The sequence below is a fragment of the Ailuropoda melanoleuca genome, chromosome 11 (assembly GCF_002007445.2).
Source record: "Ailuropoda melanoleuca isolate Jingjing chromosome 11, ASM200744v2, whole genome shotgun sequence".
Lineage (NCBI taxonomy): Eukaryota > Metazoa > Chordata > Mammalia > Carnivora > Ursidae > Ailuropoda > Ailuropoda melanoleuca.
The window spans coordinates 45,495,063-45,515,615 of NC_048228.1; the positions used below are offsets into that span (position 1 = coordinate 45,495,063).

A 20,553-nucleotide genomic window follows, 5' to 3' on the forward strand; every position below is an offset into this window, starting at 1 on the left:
GTGCCCTTCTGTATCTCTAACTACAGTCTTTAGTTTAAAATCCAATCTGTCTGATATGAGAATTGCTACCCAGCTTTCTTTTGAAGTCCATTGGCATGAAAGATGGTATTCCATTCCTTTACTTTCAGTCTGAATCTATCTTTAGGTTCAAAATGAGTCTCTTGTAGACAGCAAATGGATAGGTCATGTCTTTTTATCCAATCTGAAACCCTGTGGCATTTTATGGGAGCATTTAGGAAATTTACATTGAGACTGATTATTGAGAGATATGATTTTAATGATGCCATGTTGCCAGTAAAGTCTTTGTTTCTATCGAATGTGACTTTCTGTTCTGTATCATCTTGGGGCCTTTTTACTTTTATAGAACCCCCCTTAATATCTCCTGTAGGGCTGGTTTCGTGGTTACAAAATTGGTCAATGACTGGCGATACTGGACGTCTTTATTTCTCCATCAATTCTGAATGACAGCCTTGCTGGATAAAGGATCCTTGGCTGCATGTTTTTCTCTGAAAGAGCTTTAAAAATGCCCCCCCCCCACCCTTTCTTTCATTCCAGGTCTGTGTAGACAGGTCTGATGTAATTCTGATAACTTTACCTTGGTACGTGAGAAATTTCTTTGCCCTGGCCACTTTCAATACTGTATCCTTGGATCTAATATTTGTGAATTGCACTATGACGTGACGTGGCGTAGGTTTGTCATGGTTGAGCTTGGGTGGGGTCCTCTCTGCCTCTTGGACATGAATGTTTGTTTCCCTTGCTAGATTAGAGAAGTTTTCAGCTACAATTTGTTCAAATATCTCTTCTAGACCTCTGTTTTTCTCCACCCCCTCGGGGATGCTGATGATTCTGACATTGGAACGTTTCATTGAGTCAGTAATCTCCCGTAACCTACATTCCTGAGCGTGGATTTTTTAAAGTCCTGATTCTATTTTAGCTTTCTCTTCTACTAACCCATCCTCCAATTCGCTGACACGTTCTTCTGCCTCACTCACCCTGGCCGTTAGAGTCTCTAGTTTTGACTGCATTTGGCTCATATAATTTTTAATTTCTGCCAGATTCGCTCTCATTTCCACCCTTAGAGATTCTATATTCTCATTCACATTTTCGTTAATACTTTTTTCAAGTCTACACATCATCTTGACCATTGTTACTCTGAATTCCATTTCCGATAATTTGGTTATATCCATATCCATTAGTTCTGTGGCGGAGGCCACAGACTCATTGTCTTTTCTTTGCTGCGGGGGGATTTCTCCTTCTCGTCATTCTGATGAGGTGAGGTTGCGGGGTTGTCCGGAGCCCAAATTATTGACCAGGACCCAGGCTGTGTGCCCTTGTTTTATAGGGATCTTAGGGATGTGGGCTTCTTGATTTTTCAGCCTGCCTTCTGGGGGAGGAGCCTGCTGCGCCAATACTCAGGCAACCCTGTTGGGTAAAGTCTCTGTGTCCCCTGCGAGGGAGGATGGGTGTGGGCACACTGTGAGCCGGTGTTTCCAGGCTTTTGTTCTCTGGCGGCTTTCCCTGGTGGTTTGCTGTGCCTCTTCTGAGAGTCAGAGCAGCAGTGGCTGAATCTCAGCCTCTGTCTCAGAACAGAGGGATCGTGGACCGTTCTCCAGTGATATTCTGGCCACTTTAACTCTGTTACTGTTGGTGCTGCTCAACCCTGTAGCATCCCGGGATGTGAGCCCCACACCCGGCGTCCCAGCCCTTATTTCCAAGGCCGGCGCGTCTCTGTCCTTTGCGTTTCTAACACCGCCAGCCGCCAGCCACCAGCCGCCCCTGCGCGCTCCCGGAGCTCCCGGTCTCAGTCTGGTTCCAGTGAGCACACCGGAGTTCCGTTTCAGTGTGTTGGCGCGCGCTCCCGGAGCTCCCGGTCTCAGTCTGCTGTCTCGCGGGTGCCGGTCCGCGAGTCCGCCCGCTCCCCCGTGCAGGTGGCTACCGCTTCCCAGTGCCCGAACTCGGTCGCTCCCTCCCCCTTCTGTTTATCTTCCGATATCTGTGCGCGGTTTCACAGTTCCCTGCTTCGTACCTCAATACTCATCGATGGAGATGTTCATTTGTAGAGATCCAGATGTATCTTCCTGCATCTCAGGCTGATTCCGTGGATGTTCAGGCTGGTCTGGTACCTATCCAACTTGACTCAGGGGACTGGCTGAAAAAGGAGTCCCCTACTCCTTTGCCATCTTAACTCAACTCCCCTCCCTAAATCTTAAGCCTGCCCATATCCTTATAAACAGTCTCCTAATGGCCCAGTATGAGTGTGCCATCTATTTCCTGCTACTACCCTGACTGATACAAGTATGGACCCTCTTTTCAGAATGGGATGTAGGGCCTGGTGGGAGATACTAACTTGTGAGACCTGAAGAAGGAAACTACACACTTCCTGATAGAGATGGTGCTTCCTTAGGTCATTCATGTTTCTTTTGGGAGAAGAGAGTAAGTGTCGTAAATTATCAGAGGACCTCTGGTGGATTTAGATACTAAACTGGAGAAATGAACAGCTCTATACTGGTGTGTAAGTTCTTGAATATTTTTAGGGTCTGTGCCTACCATGGTACTGGGCAGATTAACCAAATGCTTACTCCAGTGCCATCTGAGTCTTTGTCAGACTACATTAGCTCATAAATTTTATTTTGCTACAGGTGAAATAAAATTAGAGGAAAAGTGAAAAACAAATGGAAGGCAGTTCAATGTTTTTCAGGGTTTGACAAACCTGGGAAGGAAAACAAGCACTGTAAGCCTAAGTATGGAAGGAAAAGATCTGGATTTATGTTATCAATAAAATAAAGATATTATATGAAACTAGACACCTATTCATTTCATCATGTGATATTAGAATTACAGATGGATTACATAATGTAAGAAACAAATATATGTAAAAAAATTTCAAACTGTGCCATCCTATATAAATGGAATTTATTACAACATTCCTGCTTTTCACTATTATACCATTATTAGGATACTCTGTCTCTAGTCCTACTTTCGAACTTTAATTCTTCTAAGGAAAAGTGTGAGGGTCACTTTTTGATCAGGATGGTTTAAATTTAATCTTATTTGTTGCAAGGACTTTTTGGTCTCTCTACAGGTGTAAGTTAACCTTACAATCTTGTGCTTTTGTGAGATGTGGGACATACTACAGGGTAAGATGCTTTAGCTCTTGAAAGGAAATCTGAACTATATTCTGAACATCACATTTTGATGATGATAATGATAATTTTGGAATGTTCCGGATGAGAGTATCTGAACGTACTGTGAATAGAATAAGCAACAGAGGTCTGACCTGGGTTGAGAGGGTCAAGTAAAAATGATCCCACTGGTATCTTAAATGCATGTCAGCCTCAAAGGCATGTCCACTCCTACACGTGTTCTAGTGGAGCTTAGTTACACTTCATTCCCCCCACGTGGTGGAAAAGGAAGTCGAAGCTGTTTGAGTCTGAGTCCGAGCTAGACTGCATAAAATGGGGCCTAGAATCCAGGCCTCCTCACGTTCACTTTTGTGGTAGGTTATCCCACCTTTCACTCTGGGATTCTACAACTGCAATGGGAAAATTTGCAAGCATGTTGAAGGAGAAAGAAGCCAAAGAGCCTGGGGTGCTCTGTAGTCAGTCTCTTAAAATTTTGTGACTCGCTGCTAGTGAGAAAGAGTTAATTTGACAACAAAGCCACCATAAGGTTATAATCATCTGAGAACCATGTAATTGGAATCCAACCCAGTATTATAATTAACAGATACAGCAGGATCCCTATCTAGGGGGCAGGATACATGTTAAATTCAGAGAATGAAGGCTGACTTACAGAGTGTCTGTCCTCTCTCCTTAGCTTGTTTTCCTGATAATTTTCGCCTATTGATTCAGCCATAATTGTGTTTGATAAAATGACTCTTACTAAAGTTCTTCAAATGATCAAACCTTTATTGTGACCTTTCTTTGGAAAGTGTTTGTAAACAAACAGCTCCAAGACCCAGATGAATGATAGTGCTCAATTGTAAAATTTAACGCAGTGAAACTAACAATTATAGCAACACTGCCATCTAACTCAAGTTCACCAATAGTGTCCTAGTTGCAGTTATACTTGAGAACCATGGCAGTGGCAAATTTACCGCTGCAAAATTGAACTGTGAAGAATGAATACTGATGGCATATTGTCCTATTGATGTGGCTCTGGTCGCCCGGCTGGAGTAGGGAAGGATGCTATGGTGCACTTTTTGTAACTCATGCAAATTAGCAGAGAGTGGTGGGAATAAAGTTCTTTTCTTGATCTATGGCAGGAGATAGCTAGTCTGCAAGAGTTCATTTCAGACTGTAATTAGTTTATTCATTAAGGTTGGGGAATTCAATGACACAGCTGCCTAAGGTACCATTGAAAGCTACCTGAACATATGGCAGAAGGATAATGCAAATTTAGTTCCTGAAAGAAAAAGGCAAAATGGTATAACTCTGTGCTTTTATTTTACATCCCACAGTGATTCTCTGAAGGGGGGGTGGTGAGTTGATTACACTCCAAACTTCCTCATATACATTGACTTTAGATGGAGGGGTATTTATTTTTCTGGAATGTTACGTGCAGTACATATAAATGTATATAACACATCCCTACACACATCTCTAGGCATCTAGATACATACACAGAAGACTGAATGCTGCTCTTTGGTCCCTAGCAAGAAAGACTAACACCTATACCTATTAATAATGTTTCTGTCTCCCTTTTCTATGTTTAGAGTTAATTATCAATATAACAAAGCTTTAAGTCTGATTAGAAATGCACATACAGAGGTGAAATAAAACTATTGGTCATGTCAGACTTCTGTAAGACTTAAGTATCTCCATACATACATATAAAATTCACCTTTACTTGTGAAATGCAAATGCTTGGGTAGAAGAGATTCTCTTAAGTCTGGTTGTTTTGTTTTGTTTTTTACTGTGAAGACTAATCTGACTTCAGACATACCCAGGGTTATATAAGGTTTAAAATCTGTATAGCAACTTGGCTTACAGAAGCCAAGGCCTGTAATTCAAGTAGGTAATGAAAGAATCAGATTTGCATTGTTAGGAAGGAAGCCCAGTGGGTTGAAAAAATTGACTGGAGTAAAGCAAAACTCATTCCACCAAAGCATTCTTACTTATGTCTCTCTTTATATACTTCATATGCCACCGATAAGCATTCTAAATGAAAATGTTATTGAAGTCAAACCATTCAACCAGGGAAACAAGCAGGTGTGGGATTGTGACAGATCCCTCATACCTTTGTTCCTGGCAACTGATTTACTCCACAATCAGTGCCAAAAGCTATTTATTGACTACATCATGGGCTCATAACACTAAGGTCTCTTCTTGTGACTCTCAATCCAAACTGATGGATAACACAGATGAAGCAAAGTTCTTCTGCCACAACTTAGATGTTGAATTAGGAAGGAACACACAAGAATGCACAATAAGAGGTCACTAGCAATTATTTCTTGGGTGTCTGATTATAAGGGAGCTTTATGACCTACTTTGTAGTTTTCTGTATTGTATCAATTTTGTTAAAGGGTGTGTGTGTGTGTGTGTGTGTGTGTGTGTATGTTGCTTTCGTAATAATTCAAAGTCTTTCATTCTTAGGGATGTGTATTAACTTCTGTGGAGAACCTAATGTCTGTGGTTTGTGGCTCTGAGTGAGAGGTGGTTGAGAGAGGCAGGTGGTTGTGGGTAAGCAGGCAGAAAGGGGCCAACCACAGCTGTAAGTGGTAGCTCAGGGAGATTTTAGGGACCAGAGTGAGGATGGGATCTGAAACTCATATGCCCGTCAGCAGCAAATTCAGCCAAGGAATGGGTCCAATTAATTGGACATATTAAGAATCAAGTGATGATAAAATTGAGGTATTGGGCTGGTAGCATAATCCAGGATCTAGTCTGATGGTGGCAAATGAGAGTTAAAATGAAATGAATCAGGAATCAGATGGTGCAGTGCTGGAATCAGGAGACCCTCCTGCAGAAGGCAGCCCTCCAGCTCATCATCCCCCAAAACTTTCGTATCTTTAGGTAAAATAATCCCCAGAACGGAGAGAAACCTCCTCAATTGTACGTAAGAAGACACAAGTGGAAACACTTGGGTGGATTAGGGAGTATGGACCTTGACCTCCCTTGCATTCATAGACCCTGGTGTTAACCTCCTGAGAGGAGAAGCAGCAGAGTTTAGCACCTCCTGGGTCACAGTAGTTTAGCTGGGTTGTGTTGTGGGTTCAGTGTCTAGACTGTTCTGTCCTTTTCACTGGGGGATGGTGGAAGCTATTCCTCCCCAGAAAATGTGTTTGCTAAGGAGTATCTGTTGACTGATTCTTAATTACTCAACTCTCTATTGATGTTTTGTGTATGAATTAAAAATAAAAGTTACAGTCTCTGCCTTTGGGAATTTTGTAGCCCTTTTGAGGAGACAAGAGATACAATTGTTCATTTTTACATTCACGCACTCACTATGCTAGATACCATGTCTATGACAATAAATGAAGTCATTTCATCCTTGCCTTCATGGAGATTATAGTTGAACAATTTACTTAAATGATGCAAACTTTCTATTTTTCTTGCCTGCTCCAAATGCCCTACCTTCTTGCTTAAATCACTCTTTATTTTGCAAATGCAGAATAGAATAAAATTAAACAGGACCTGGTAGTATTAAAGCTTTGTTAATTTTCCAAGATGGTTTCAGCACATTTGCTAGTGTCTGCTGCAGAATTGTGATAATTAAAATTCAGCTATACTAATTAAAACAAGTGAATAAAGTCTGTTTAATGTCCTTTTCTCACAATTTTTAATTTCCTTTTTGCTTACTCCTGATTTTGCAGAATTGTGTAATCCTCACTGGAGTTTTCCTGTCATTAGGGAAATTTATGAAGTTATGTAGTTCAGGAAACCTGAAGGAATTATGTAACAGTAATATTTGAATAAATTTAGATTCGTTTGGATCAACTCCTTAAATCATTGAATTTAAGCTGATATGTACTCTGAAAGTCAACCTTTCAGAAGAAATTCTGACCAATGTTTATTATTTTAATATGCTAAGGTTAAAACTGCGTGCCCATATGCTTCCCCAAATCTCCTCAGAAATCAAGAGCTATATTTGTGATGTGAAATCAGCTACATAAAAACTACACAGAAAATAGACAGGAAGAAGGGAATTATACAGACTACTAACAGGGATTGTCTCTGGGTACTGAGATCATGAGGTTTCTGTTTATTCGTTTATTTCTTTTCTGTATTTCTAAGTTTTGATTTTAGCATGTAGGATATTTTAGGAAGAATAATAATAGTCAAGAGGTAACTGCTTTCATGGGCTGAGATTTCTGCCATACATAGGACTTTTGTTTCAAAGACAGGTCTCAACTTCCTTCAAACAACTTGGGATGGAGGGATCCATTGGCTCATTTTGTTTTACAAATTGTTTTATTTGTTTCTTTGGAACACTTACTTACCAGGTCCTATAGGGTTAGTTTGAGTCAATGGAGAGCTTGGAGAGCTCAGCTTCATCTCTTTAATTTAGTCCAACTCTGAAAAATACAGTGCTGCCTTGCGATTTAGTGTAGTATTGATGATGATAATAAATAATGTCTCTACAAAGTGTTGAATCATAGATATGGTGGAGTTTTGAGGGAAATCAGATTTCCATCTGTCAGTATAATTTCCAGCCCACTCCCCACTTCCAGAATAGGAGAAACTTGGTAAGTTTTTCCAAATGAAATGGGAGAAGGAGTTCAGGCCTGGCTTCATGAGAGTGGGATGAAGATTCAGGCTATGAGGTGTGTATCTGAGAAGGGTATGGGCGTTAGAATCTAAGAGCTGGTTTTATTTATTTATTTATTTTTAAGATTTTTTTATTTATTCATTCAACAGAGAGAGAGAGAGAGACAGCCAGTGAGAGAGGGAACACAAGCAGGGGGAGTGGGAGAGGAAGAAGCAGGCTCCCAGCTGAGGAGCCTGACATGGGGCTCAATCCCAGAACGCTAGGATCACGCCCTGAGCCTAAGGCAGACGCTTAACGACTGAGCCACCCAGGCGCCTCTAAGAGCTGGTTTTAGTTCATACCTCCCTCACTGGATAGCTGTGTGACCTTTGACAAATTATTTAGCCTCTCTGAGCATCCTCACCTGTGAAACATGGACCTTTCAAGGTTGCTTTGCCCTGGTACTGTGCATAAAACATTTACGATGGTGCTTGGCACATGTAGCTAGTTTGGGAACAGGAGAAAGATGCCTGTAGGTAGAAAAGTCCGCAGGTAGCTTAATATCCCTGACTACCTAATTTAAGAAAATCAACCTTTCTCAAGAACGAGTGTCAACTCTTGAGAGGAAGTTATAAACTTTTGTAATACAGGAAGTATTACAAAGCACCCCTGGGATTTAGAATTTTGTTAAAGACGCTGCATGGCTCTGCAAGCAAGGAATGAGTGCTGTTGCCCACACGCCAATTAACTTCACCCCTCATTAGGAATATGTGCCTGCAGACATTATTTCTTTTGCTCTATCTTATCTCACTAGGATGCCATCCAAGAGCACACTTAAATAAAAATCCAGTTGTCAAGTCTTGCTGTTAGCTGAGCAAGTGTAGAGTAAACACCATTAGGTTAAATGTATTACACTAACCCCAGTTGAATGAGCGACAAGAAGGCCAAGAAGTACTCCATCTAAGCTGAGAAACAGCCAAATGTAAATGACAAAATGGAACCTTCTCAACTTAGACCTGGGCTTAATTAGGGGTGTTGGGCATTCTTACCTGAAATCACAAGAGGAAGACTATTTCAAAATTGCTTCATTGGGGCCCATTGATTACTTGCAGTTCTTCTTCCTATTCAAGATGAAAACTGAGGGTATTTTATACCCTCTTCTTCCTCCTTCTCCCTTTTTGTTCTCATCAAGAACGATTTACTGAGCATCTATTATGACCAGAACACTACGCTAGCTTTTGAGAGAGCCAAAAGTATGAGACAGAATTGTTGCCCTCCTCATCTGTTTAGGCAGCTTGGTTACAAAGAAGGGGCAGAACAGCCACGGTCGAAGGTAGTTTTTGATGATGAATGGCCGATGAGTTTCTATATAAAATATTCTGTTGACAGGTTCGTAAAAATAGGGATTGGGCTTTCAGTTCCCTCCACCTCGGATAGGTGACAACACTTTATTTACCTTCAATTTTCCCAGATCACAGCTGGTACTGCCTTGATCTACCTTTTCTACGGCAGTAACATTCCAAGGTGTCAGCTGGAAGTTGAGAGACATGCTCCATTAACACTGATGAGTGACTTGTGGTTAAATCCTCGTGGATCATGCTGAACATCTGTAGATATTGGTTCACATTTCATTTCGGTGGGCATCACACCAGCCTGCACTGAAATTGCTTGCATCATTTAACCTGTAAGGGTGTCCAACAAACCTATGATTGATGGTTTGGAAAGTATTCAGCTTAGTCCAGGCTATTATTGAAAATTTCCTGGTTTCTTGGTTACAGTTTCATGTTTAGGCCCAAATATAATTATAAATTTCCAGGCCTTCCTTGTTTCCTGTAGGACTCGGGTCAAGATACTTTACATGTGGAATGATATGACTTTAAAATGACTGTTCTAGCAATAATAGAATTATGTAAATTTACTTCTGAAAGCTAGAGGTTTAAGTTAAACATGCATGACAATTGAGTTGCCAGACTGTATATTGTTGTCATTGTAATGATTGGTAAAATAACCTTCAGATTCACTGGCATATGAGTGAGCAATTTTTAAAATACTTTCCTGAAAAGCCCAAGGGAACAACAACAAAAAAATCAAGATTTCTCTTCCCTACATATCTCTGACTAGTGTTTATATTAATTGTATCTATCTTGATTGCAAATTTCATGTCAGGAAACATTGTTGAGATGTGTAAGTCAAGGTTAATAAGAAGGTGTTCTGTTACATGATTTAGTCATGAGCCACAGCTTGAGGCCTCACCCTTTCACCACTAATGAGTCTCTTCCACATTATCCTCTAAAGCTGCAAGATTCTGAACCTTTGAACTTCTGGGGAGGGTGTGGGCAGATTCTTTGTGCTTGTGTGTTTGCCCTTTTGTTTGGGGAGCTGGTCCTCACTAGTATTTCCTAACAAATCGAGTCCCTGTTGTAGTCTGGCTGTTAGATTGGGAGCCATTAATAATTGGCAATTTGTAGCTGTCATAACGATGCGGGGGATTTTCCAGATGGCTTTTTCCTTTCTCTTGAGAGGGACTGAGACTTCTGTTTATTCTCTTTGACGGGGCTTTAATCAAGCAGACAATGGTCTCGGCCCTTGACCCCGGTAGGAACAGGACCCGGTTGTCTCGTCTCTGGTCTGGGGAGGGCCTGTCTGTGTCTTGTTTTCCCTACGAGAGGCTCACATGCTTGTCAGAGCTCTGGCTTTCTGATACAGGGACAACTTCAGGAGGGTGGGAGTAGGGTATATTAGGAGGGGGGTGGTAGAGGTATTGGGGTGTTGTGATTGTAAAGTTGAAAAGAAAAAAAAGAAGGAAAGAAATGCCCATGTGATTTTTAAAAATAAGGAAACCAGTTGTTGAGGGAGCAGAAAGTAGGAAGATGAGAATATTATGTTTCCTTTGGGCCTAGCTCTATGCTGCTCACAGGTGACACACTTAATACAAGTTTAAGTCAGAAACAAAATGGTAGTTTGTGCTCTTAAGTCTTATAGCAAATCATCTTCTCAGCTCTTTGTTCCCCTTCTTGTCCTACCACATCTCCCACCCAACCTTAAGGAAAAAAAAAGAAAAAAAAATGGAATTTGCTGTCAAGTTTTATAGTTGATCTTACCTGAGCAGCGTTATGCCTCAGAGTGGGGATGGTGGTCGTTAGGAAGTATCTTTCCTGTGAAAACGAGGAATGTTCTAGAGTCAAGCTTCCTTCTGCCTCATAGTTCTTGTGTTTGGGCTGCTCTTTGACCCTGATCCTGTTTTCTGGGCCTTCTTTGAGGTCTCAGCTTAAACATGACCTCCTTACATGCTTCCCCTGACCTGGTCCAGGTGAAAGGGATCTTTCCTTCCCTGCCCTACCATAGCCTCTCTTTCCTCCCTCTACTTTCTTCGTCCTTGTGGCACTTGTCACCCGCTGGGTTACTGCTTATTGTCTGCCTCTCCCATCAGAAGGAGATCTCCATGAGGGTAGAGCCTGAGTCTCTCTCTCTCTCTCTTTTTTAAGATTTTATTTATTTATTTGACACAGAGACAGATAGAGAGCACAAGCAGGGAGAGCAGCAGAGGGAGAGGGAGAAGCAAGCTCCCTGCAGAGCAGGGAGCCCCACAAGGGGCTCAATCCCAGGACCTCGAGATCATGACCTGAGCCAAAGGCAGACGCCTAACTGACTGAGCCGCCCAGATGCCCCCAGAGCCTGTCTCTTACTGCTATACACACCCCAGTGGATTCACCGTAGGCTCTGCATGGAGCACCCAAGTCTGTGAAAATGCAGCCCTGCTCCGCTTGTTGAACTCTCATGGATGCTGAATTCCGAGATGCATAGCTGTTCACATTTTAACATTTCTGAAATCAGGATACGTATTTAAAATATACATTTACTTAGATAGTGGTTACCACCCATCAAAGCCACTACCAAATTAATGTACATCTTACAATGAAATGTGCCTTGGAATCACGGACATTGTTGTAGACAGAATGTTCCCTTCCGTGCCCCAGAGGTGTCTGCAACCTGTGAATATGTCACCTTACATGGCATAAAGGGGACTCTGCAGATGTGATTCAGTGAAGGATTTTAAGATTGATTATCCTGGATTATTCATGTTGGCCCAATGTAATCACCAGGGTCTTTGTGAGAGGGAGGCAGGAAGGTGAAAGTCAGAGAGGAAGAGTTCCTGATGGAGCAGAAGTCCGAGTGCTACAGGACAGCAAGTGGGAATGCAGATTCTAGAAGCTGGAAAAGGCAAGGAAATGCCTTCTTCCCTAGAGCCTCCAGAAGGAAGACAGCCCTGCCAATCGTTTTAGGCTTCCACCTCCAGAACTCTAAGATAATAGATTTGTATTGTTTTAAGCCACACGTTTGTGTCGACTTACTCTAGCAGCCCTAGGAAACTAATACTGGTGTGTAATTATAGGCAATAACCTGTGCTACAGACTGGAACTTTGTACTGTCCAGCTTTGTAATCCTCTCGGGCTTCGTTAACATATGTCATTACCTCTGTCTTTCCGGTAAGAAAATGTCATTGCTATTTCAGGAGCTAGGCAGGGTGCACTTGTGGGATCTTCTGATGCCTTTTCACAGTTGTCAATGTTCCACCCAAATACCTTTGACCTACTCCAGATGTCCTCTGCAGATAGCTCTTCTATTAGAGTAACCAGTCATTTCAGTTTACCAGGGCTTGTGGGGTTCCCAGGATGCAGGACTTTCCGTGCTAACTCCTGGCCATTCATGGGTGACGTGGGTGGGTTGTTCACTCTACCTGCATGCTGAACGTCTTCCTGCATGTGATGAGATGTTCTCTGGCCATAGGCCCCTCCTCATCTCTGTAGAAAGTGGGAGTGAACACTACAGAAGGATCTTGCAAACAATGGGGGGTGGTGGTGGTGAGAATTGATGGCTATGTGTCCTGCTTCCCTGCCTCTCAGTGGGAACATTGTAAGGCATGTTTCATGCTGTCACCCAGAGGGTCCCTTCTGGGATTGACCCTCATTGTCTCCTGCGCTCATTGGTGACCCTCTTATTGTCTTGCCTTGCTACCTTGTCTTCATCCCTCACCAAGCTTCCTGGATTACTTCCCAAACAAACTTTTTATACCCAGTCCTTGCCTCAGGATCTGCTTTTGGATGAGCTCAAACTGGGACATTGGCCTAAGCTCCATAGTCTGATGTGATAAAGTCCCAAATCCTTCACATGGTCCCAAACATCTGCACCCTGTCTTCCCCACTAGCTTCGTCCCTGCTGCTGTCTCTCTTGCTCGCCAATATCCAACCACACTAGAATCTTGCCTGTTCCAAATTCCCTCCTCACATAGGTTGTTTGAGCTTGCTTCTCCTGAGTTAATGCTCCTAAGTTGTGTTCATTCTTTAGGTCCCCAGTCAAATGTCACTTCTTCACGGAGGTTTCCCTGGTCCTCCAGACTGTGAATGTTTGCCCTGACCCTCCTGTACTTTTCCCTCATGGTACTTACTTCAAATAAAATGAGTTAATTTTTTATTGGAGGATGATTATTTGTATATATGTGGGTCTGCAAAGGACTGGAGCACACCAGTATCATATGGTGTGGATGTAGGGTAGGGCTGGTGGGAGGATCACAGGAGGAAGTGTCAGTGTCATACATGTCCCTGTCCTCTGGCCAGCTCACTCAGTTGTGCGATGGGTGAGGCACAGCGGGACAAACAGTGGTGAGTGCTCTCGGAGAAGGGCCCTGCTGTATACCGCTGTACATATTTATATGGAAGGAGGCAGTGGACATCTAATGAACATGTCATAGTGGAAGCTTCCTGGACAGGGAGATGGCCTAAGTGTACCACAGCTTAGCTAGAACCATCAGCCCAGTTTTTAAGTGGAAAGCCCTATCAGTTAAAAAGAAAAGTTGAGTCCATACTTTCCATATAAGTTTATACACATATCACTGTCAAGCTAAATGTCAAATAGTAGAGAAGCTGCATTTCTTTTTTGAGATAATCATAAACAATAATAAAAGTAAAATGAACGTAGAGATAAACATTTAAAAATAAAAGTCATAAAACTTCTTTGCCCACACTATAGATGATTTTGTGTGGGCCCCGAGGTGCACACACCTCTCCATCGAGATTATTGCCTGCTGTAGAGCAGTGCTCTTCTGAGCAAACAAGTCCCATCTGGGGGCTGGTTAAGGCATAGACTCTGAATCAGTAGGTCTGGGTGGGGCCTGGAACCCTGCATTTCTAACTAGCTCCCAGATGATGTCAGTGGAATTTGTTTGTGAACCATCATTTGAGTAACCGGGCTCTAATGCAGCTTGTCATCCAGATACTCATAAGCCACTGAGCTTTATGTATTTATTTATAGAGAGGGAGGGAGGATGGGGAAGGGCAGAAGGAGGGGGAGAGAGAGAATCCTAAGCTGGCTCCACATCCTGCACGGAGCCGACTTGGGGCTCGATCTCATGACCCTGACATCATGACCTAAAGAGAAATCAAGAGTCGGTGCTTAACCGACTGAGCCACCCAGGAGCCCCCGAGCCACTGAGCTTCAGATGCTCAGGATAAAAGAGGAATACGGCACGTTTTATTATACTGGAATGATTTTCTCATCTCATGCTTTGCTATTTCCAGGCAGAATCAGTGGAACGTGTGTGACCTTCACCACGTTTTTGAATGATGGCCCATCAGAAGATATAAAGAGTAAAGGACTACTGGGCAAGGTAAAAGTTTGTTGACTTCATTTCTCCTGGCCTTTAAAATCTAATTATCTGTTCTTATTCCTGCAAAGAGATGGCAAAAAACATAGCAAGCCCCATAAACAGGCTGTATGCTGGGTGCTTTTCACGTGCCATTTCATTTCATATCTGCCTCTAATGGCAGAAACCAGTCTGAATACAAAGACATCCACTGTGTGTGCATGTGTGCGAGAGAGAGACAGAGAGACAGAAATGGAGAGAGAGACCGAGAGAGAGATAGAGAGAGTGAAACACAGGGAGACAGAGGGAGATAGAGTGACAGAGAGAGATGGTAAGAGTGACACAGAGACAGAGATGGAGAGAGTGACAGAGATGGTGAGAGTAACAGAGACAGAGAGAGACAGAAAAGGAAAGAGAGACAAAGAGAAAGAGAAAGAGAGAGAGAAAGGCAGGCAGACAGACAGTGTCAGCCTTCTGACCCTCTTTGCCTGACCTGTTGTGAGGGTGGGGCAAACCATTCAAGCTCCTGGTGCTGGGGGAGGCAGTGAGGATTTCCTAGCTAGTGACAGAATCTGAGTGATTTGTGGCCATTTGTGTGCTGATTGTCTTGCCCTCTAGGCATGAGCTGTGTTGTTTCAGGAGGGAAAGAGGATTTCAGTAGATTTAATATTCTTTGTATGAGCTTCAACCATCTGCCCGCCAGCTCTCAGTGTGAGCATAATAGATGTTTCCAGAATCAAACACAAAGGCTGTTTTTTCCCCCCTCTTTTCAGAGTTTTTTAGTTTAGGTCATTTGTGTTTTCTTTATCTTTTGGGGTGGGTTACTAGGGGCACCCTTTCTACAATTGTATTTTCTTTGGTTTGCTGACGCCTCTGGCATGTTTTAGTAAATGGCTTCTCCTTTCCTGATCACCACATACCCTCTATAGACCTGTATCCTTGAGATTACTAAGGATCTAGGAACTCTTGCGGTGAATCCATGAGGTGGCTGGGCTTAAACTGCAGCCATTCCCAGTGGGTGCCTGTCAGACCCTGGACACCTGCAAATTCTTCCCTGGCTAAATCTGAGTGCTGTTTTCTGAAGGGATGAAACTTGAACATTTTTCCTCCCTCAAGGGAACTTTTGTGACTGTTGCTGGGCCTGTCACAGTATCTGTAGCTCATTGTAGGACTAAGGTTATTTGGTTGTTGGGTGTCTTTGACCTGCAACCCTTGGGTCATTTAAGATAATCGGTGTATGGGAATTTTTTTTTTTTTTTTAGATTTTATTTATTTGAGAGAGAGAAAGAGAGAGAGCAAGCACAAGCAGGGGGAGTAGCAGAGGGAGAGGGAGAAGGCTCCCCACTGAGCAGGGAACCTGACCTCCATCCAGGACCATGAGATCACAACCTGAGTTGAAGACGGAGGCTTAATGGACTGAGCCACCAGGTGCCCCGGCATTTGGGAATCTTAAACTCTGAAATGGGTGAAAATAAGTTAAGCCAATCAAACTGAGTTCTTAACTTAAAATCTCACTTAAGTTGGAGAAATTTTGCAGGAGATTTGGAAAGCTCTTTAATTTATATGCAGTTTGGGTGGGAACCCATTGAAACTCTCCTAGCATTACTCAGCAAGCAAGTGTTGGGGAGGGGTGACTCACAGAAAGTGAACTTGGAATGTTCTCTTGTGCAGTCTTGGGGGCATTGAGGTCAAAATTCTTTGGTTCTGCTCATTTTTATTTAGTCAGAAAAATTTGCACGTTTTTAGATGAGACAGTGTATATTTAAAAACTGCTTCCTGTTAAAACTCATTTCACATTCAGTTTTCCCTACAGGGGAGCTGAAAGAGCCCAATCCCTTGCTGCTCTTTGCGTCTAATGATGATGGGATATGGGGGAAGGCTGTGGGCTCTGGAGGACTGCCTGGCTGCCTGGCCAGGCTCCATGTCTTTCTAGCTATGTGACCTTGGAAAGGTAATAAACATCTCTGTGCCATATTTTCCTCATTTACAAAGTAGGGATTAAGATTGTGTTCCCTGAAGGAGTTGATAAAATGATCAAACACAATAATGCATAATAATATAAGCAAAGTGCCTAGCACAGTGCTTCTCACATAGCCATGTTGGCTGTTGTTACTGTCATTAGCCCAGAAACGGAGGGTACAGAAAAATGGACATGTGGGTTCCGCATCATGACTTGTGCTGCTTGGCTGTGGAAAGATGTCTGAAACGCACCTCTGCCTGTGGAGAATTGAGAGGTCAGGGCTGATAGGGGAAGGAACAAAGAAGATAGAAGTAGTGGGGTTTTTTGTTTTGTTTTTTTTTCCCAAAAAGCTTTGGTTTGAGTATGTGGCTGTTATAGATCTGATCTGACATGGAGTCATTTTTGAACTGTATTGGTTGTGGGACTGATGGAGCCCGAGGGGCGACCTTGTCCAGAACTCTTTAATCTTGCTGAGTGTCTAATGCAGAGCAGATCTGGGCCTCTGTGGATAGTTAGAGCTGAAGCAGCCTTAGTGGGATGGTGTGCTTCTCTCCGAGAGCCCACAGCCTGTCCATTCCCTTGTCCCAGCTGTCTTTCGTCTGGACTCTCACACATGTTGGCCACACCAGTTAGCATGGTGGAGCAGGCCAAGGAGGCTATGAAACAATGGAGTGCCGAAATAGCATTTGCCTCAAGCCCCTGCAGGGGAAGCTTTTGGATCTTTAGCTTTCTAGCAGATGCCATGGAGGATTCCTTCCCACGGAGGACCCGGGCTCTCACTTGGTTACCTCTGTCCCTGCAGCAGCTCTGCATTTTAGTGCTGGCTCCCTTTCTCTGCTCCATTGTTGTGGCCTTTGTGGCCACCACTGCTTCCTGGGTGGTGCCACGGTCCTGGCCCTAGTGTTCCTCTGCCTAGTGTAAGCTGCAGTCCTGCTCGCTGCTACTCATTGATGCGCTTGGCACTCAGGGCTCCATATTGATGCCCCACTTTTTTCTGAGGTGAACTTTGGTTCTCTACCCTTGAACAGAGCAGATCCTAAGGGTATGGTGTAGCCCTGATACCACTGTGGGTTTTGTCATTGTTATGTAGTATCAGTCCTCTCATTGTCATTGGTGTTGACATAGGCACTCCCACAGTCACCGGCACCCTGAGGAGCCAGACCCTTTCCCACAAGCACAGTGATTCTTACGTTAAGCCCCAAACTGGGGGGAGGTGTATCTTATTCTCTTAGCTTCTTATCACACCTATAATATTGCAACTTTCCCATTTATTGATTCAATTTCTCCAGGCTGCACCTCTCTGGAGAATCATAATACAAATTCCCTGCAGGGCTGAGTTGGAAGCTGATTGATATCACACTGAATGACTTAACCCCTTAAACAGACTAACTTCCTTTTTTGTTGAGGATCAGCCAATTATATTGACCTAAACCTTGAATTTTTCCCATGTTAGAATAGGTTTCCCTCCCATCTTGGACAGCCAGGGCAGGGCTGGGAGGGTCAGAGTATTTCTTTGCTCATTAAAGAACCTCTGGCCATCAGCTTCAAATATCCTGCAAAGACTCTTTCAGGGAGTCCCGTCACAGCTTTTCAAATAAATAAACCTGAGCGGCTAACTTTGCCAGGACCAAAACCCCAAATTCCTGCATCAGGAGAGTAAGCTTGGCTGTGATGTGGGAGTGGTACCTCAAGGATGTAATGCTGGGCTCTTTTCCCGAACCTCCATCACACAATCTCTCTCCCCCTTTTTGTCTTCTTTTGTTTTACACCTAGCTTAAAGAATAGTGCTATTTTTCAGGCAAAGTCTCATCCATGATTTAGAGAAGATGTGGAGTTTCACACAATGGGCACCGAGGAAATGATTCGGTGTAACGTGTGGGCTATCCGGAGATCTAGAATCTGGGCCCTGCTCTGGGCTAGCTGTGTCAACTGGGGCAAAAGCCTTAACCTCTCTGTGCCTCTGATTCTGTAAAGTGGAGTGAGGGGAGTGGGATATGGTGGATTGGACTAAATTCTGAAAAAGACTCTCTCTTTGATGGATGTGGGCTTCTAGCAACTAGTGACGGAAAAGGCTACTAAGTGTCAGGTTTTCCCTCCCCTTTTTCTTGGTTAGGCAGAATGGGGGCCCAGACAAGCCACATGCTTGCTTGTTGTACCGAAAAAGAAGTGAGGCAAATATGAAGTTTAAATCAATAACAGTACTTGAACACAGAAGATGGAACTATTTTCCTCCAAATTGTTTTGATTGCTGCCAGTAGCTCTATTTGGTATGAAATCCATTCAGATCATCAAAAGCCCAAGGAGCATACAGTGCATGAAAAGATGGTGTAATTGGCACCATTGTAACTCTGTACGGCTTGTGATCTTAGCGGGAGGAGGGAGGATTGTAGGAAAACTTGTAATCTAATTTTCTTTGTTGCAAAATAGAATGTTACCATTGTATTCCTGTGGAATAATAATTATAACATCTCAGACAAATAGAGCGCCTTTCTCAGGAGGTGCTTAAAGAGCTCAATAGACATTCATTCAGCCTTGTAAACACAGTGAAACCTGGCTGGCTTGCATTTCTCTCAACTGAAAATTCCTATTAGCCAGCATCTCCCCTCATCCGTCCTACTGGGATAAATGATTTTTATGCTGGCGAGCCTGACACCGTGAGAGACACTGAAGTGCCCTCTGCATCATCAAAGAATTATGAAACCTTCAGTAGAGTTGCGGTGTTAATTGCGATTTATGACAGCCTAATTTTTTGAAAAGTGGTGATTCATGTGTTGCATGGATGATAATTAGAATCGTTGATTAATCAGACTGCTCTATTTTTTTGACCATACCGAAGTACAGTATTTACAGTACCTGCAATGCCGGCTCTCCCTGAGAGCCACGAAGGAAGCGAGGTACACTGAAGTAGTGTTCTTTCTTTGATCACTATTATTTTTATGGAGTTACAGCTGACATGCAACATTATGTTAGTTTCAAGTGTACAACAGAATTTGATATTTGTCTATATTGTGAAATGATCCCCACAATAAGCCTAGTTAACATCTGTCACCACCCTGGGTACAGAATGTATTTTTCCTTGTGATGAGAACGTTTAAGACTTACTCTTGTGGCAGCTTTCACTTATTCAATACAGTATTATCAACGAGAGTTGCCATGCTGTACATTACATCCTCATGACTTATTTCCTTTATAGATGGAAGTTTGTACATTTTGACCCCCTTCAGCATTTTTTAAAAAGATTGTATTTATTTATTTGAGAGAGGGGGCAGAGAGGGGCAGAGGGAGAGGGAGAGAATCCCAAGCAGACGCGGTGCGCTGAGCGCAGAGCCTGACACAGGGCTCGATCTCATAACCCTGAGCTCAAGGCCTGAGCCGAAATCAAGAGTCGGTTGCTCAACCGACTGAGCTACACAGGTGCCCCCCACTTTACCATTTTGCCAACTGCCCCCCCAAGGCCTCTGGCAACTGCCAATGTGTTGCGTGTACCTATGAGCTTGTTTTAGTTTTTGTTTTTTTAAGATTTTACATGTAAGTGGATCATACAGTATTTGTCTTTCTCTTATTTCACTTAGCATAATGCCCTCAAGGTCCATCCATGTTGTCACAAATAACAAAATTGCATTCTTTTTTATGGCTAAATAATATTCTTCTCTGTGTGTGTGTGTGTGTGTGTGTGTGTATCACATTTTCTTTATCTATTCATCCATCAGTGGAGAAAGTATTATTCTTTATGGCTTGGCAGGCATACATCATCACTTGCTCTGGGTAAATGATGATTTCCAGAGCTTTTTTCTTCAACTTCTACATTAGTTTTTTTTTTTCAAAAAACAAGATTTTATTTATTGATTTATTTATTTACAGCACAAGTGGGCAGAGGAGCAGAGGGAAAGAGAATCCCAGTAGACTTCGCGCTGAGTGCAGAGCCCGATGTGGGGCTCGATCCCACAACCCTGAGATCATGACTTGAGCCGAAATCCAGAGTCCAGTGCTTAACCAACTGACCACCCCGGCATCCCTCAACTTCTACATTAGTTTCTAAACTAAATGAGAAGAGAAAATAGGTAAGCTATAAAAATAGGTTATATGTGCTGCTTATGACTTTGCCATCCTCAGGGTCATGGCTATTATTGATAACCAGACTCTTAGCTTTTACAATAAAGGTGAGTGTCTTTAAAGTTGAATTTTGAATGATATTTAGTAAAGCCTCTTTACAAACCGATTTCTTAAGTAGAGTATCATTGAAGTATATTTAGCTGTGTTAATT

At 42.9% G+C, this 20,553-nt stretch overlaps 1 long non-coding RNA gene across 1 annotated transcript in view; it reads left to right on the forward strand.

Annotated features, from left to right (window-relative positions):
• Positions 1-20,344, forward strand: part of LOC105235531 — a 60,447-nt gene extending 40,103 nt beyond the window's left edge. Inside the window, exons 3-4 of the long non-coding RNA XR_002141822.2 lie at positions 14,265-14,353; positions 20,151-20,344. This is a non-coding gene — a long non-coding RNA (uncharacterized LOC105235531). The remainder of the gene's footprint in view (positions 1-14,264; positions 14,354-20,150) is intronic.
• The last annotated feature ends 209 nt before the right edge of the window (positions 20,345-20,553 follow it).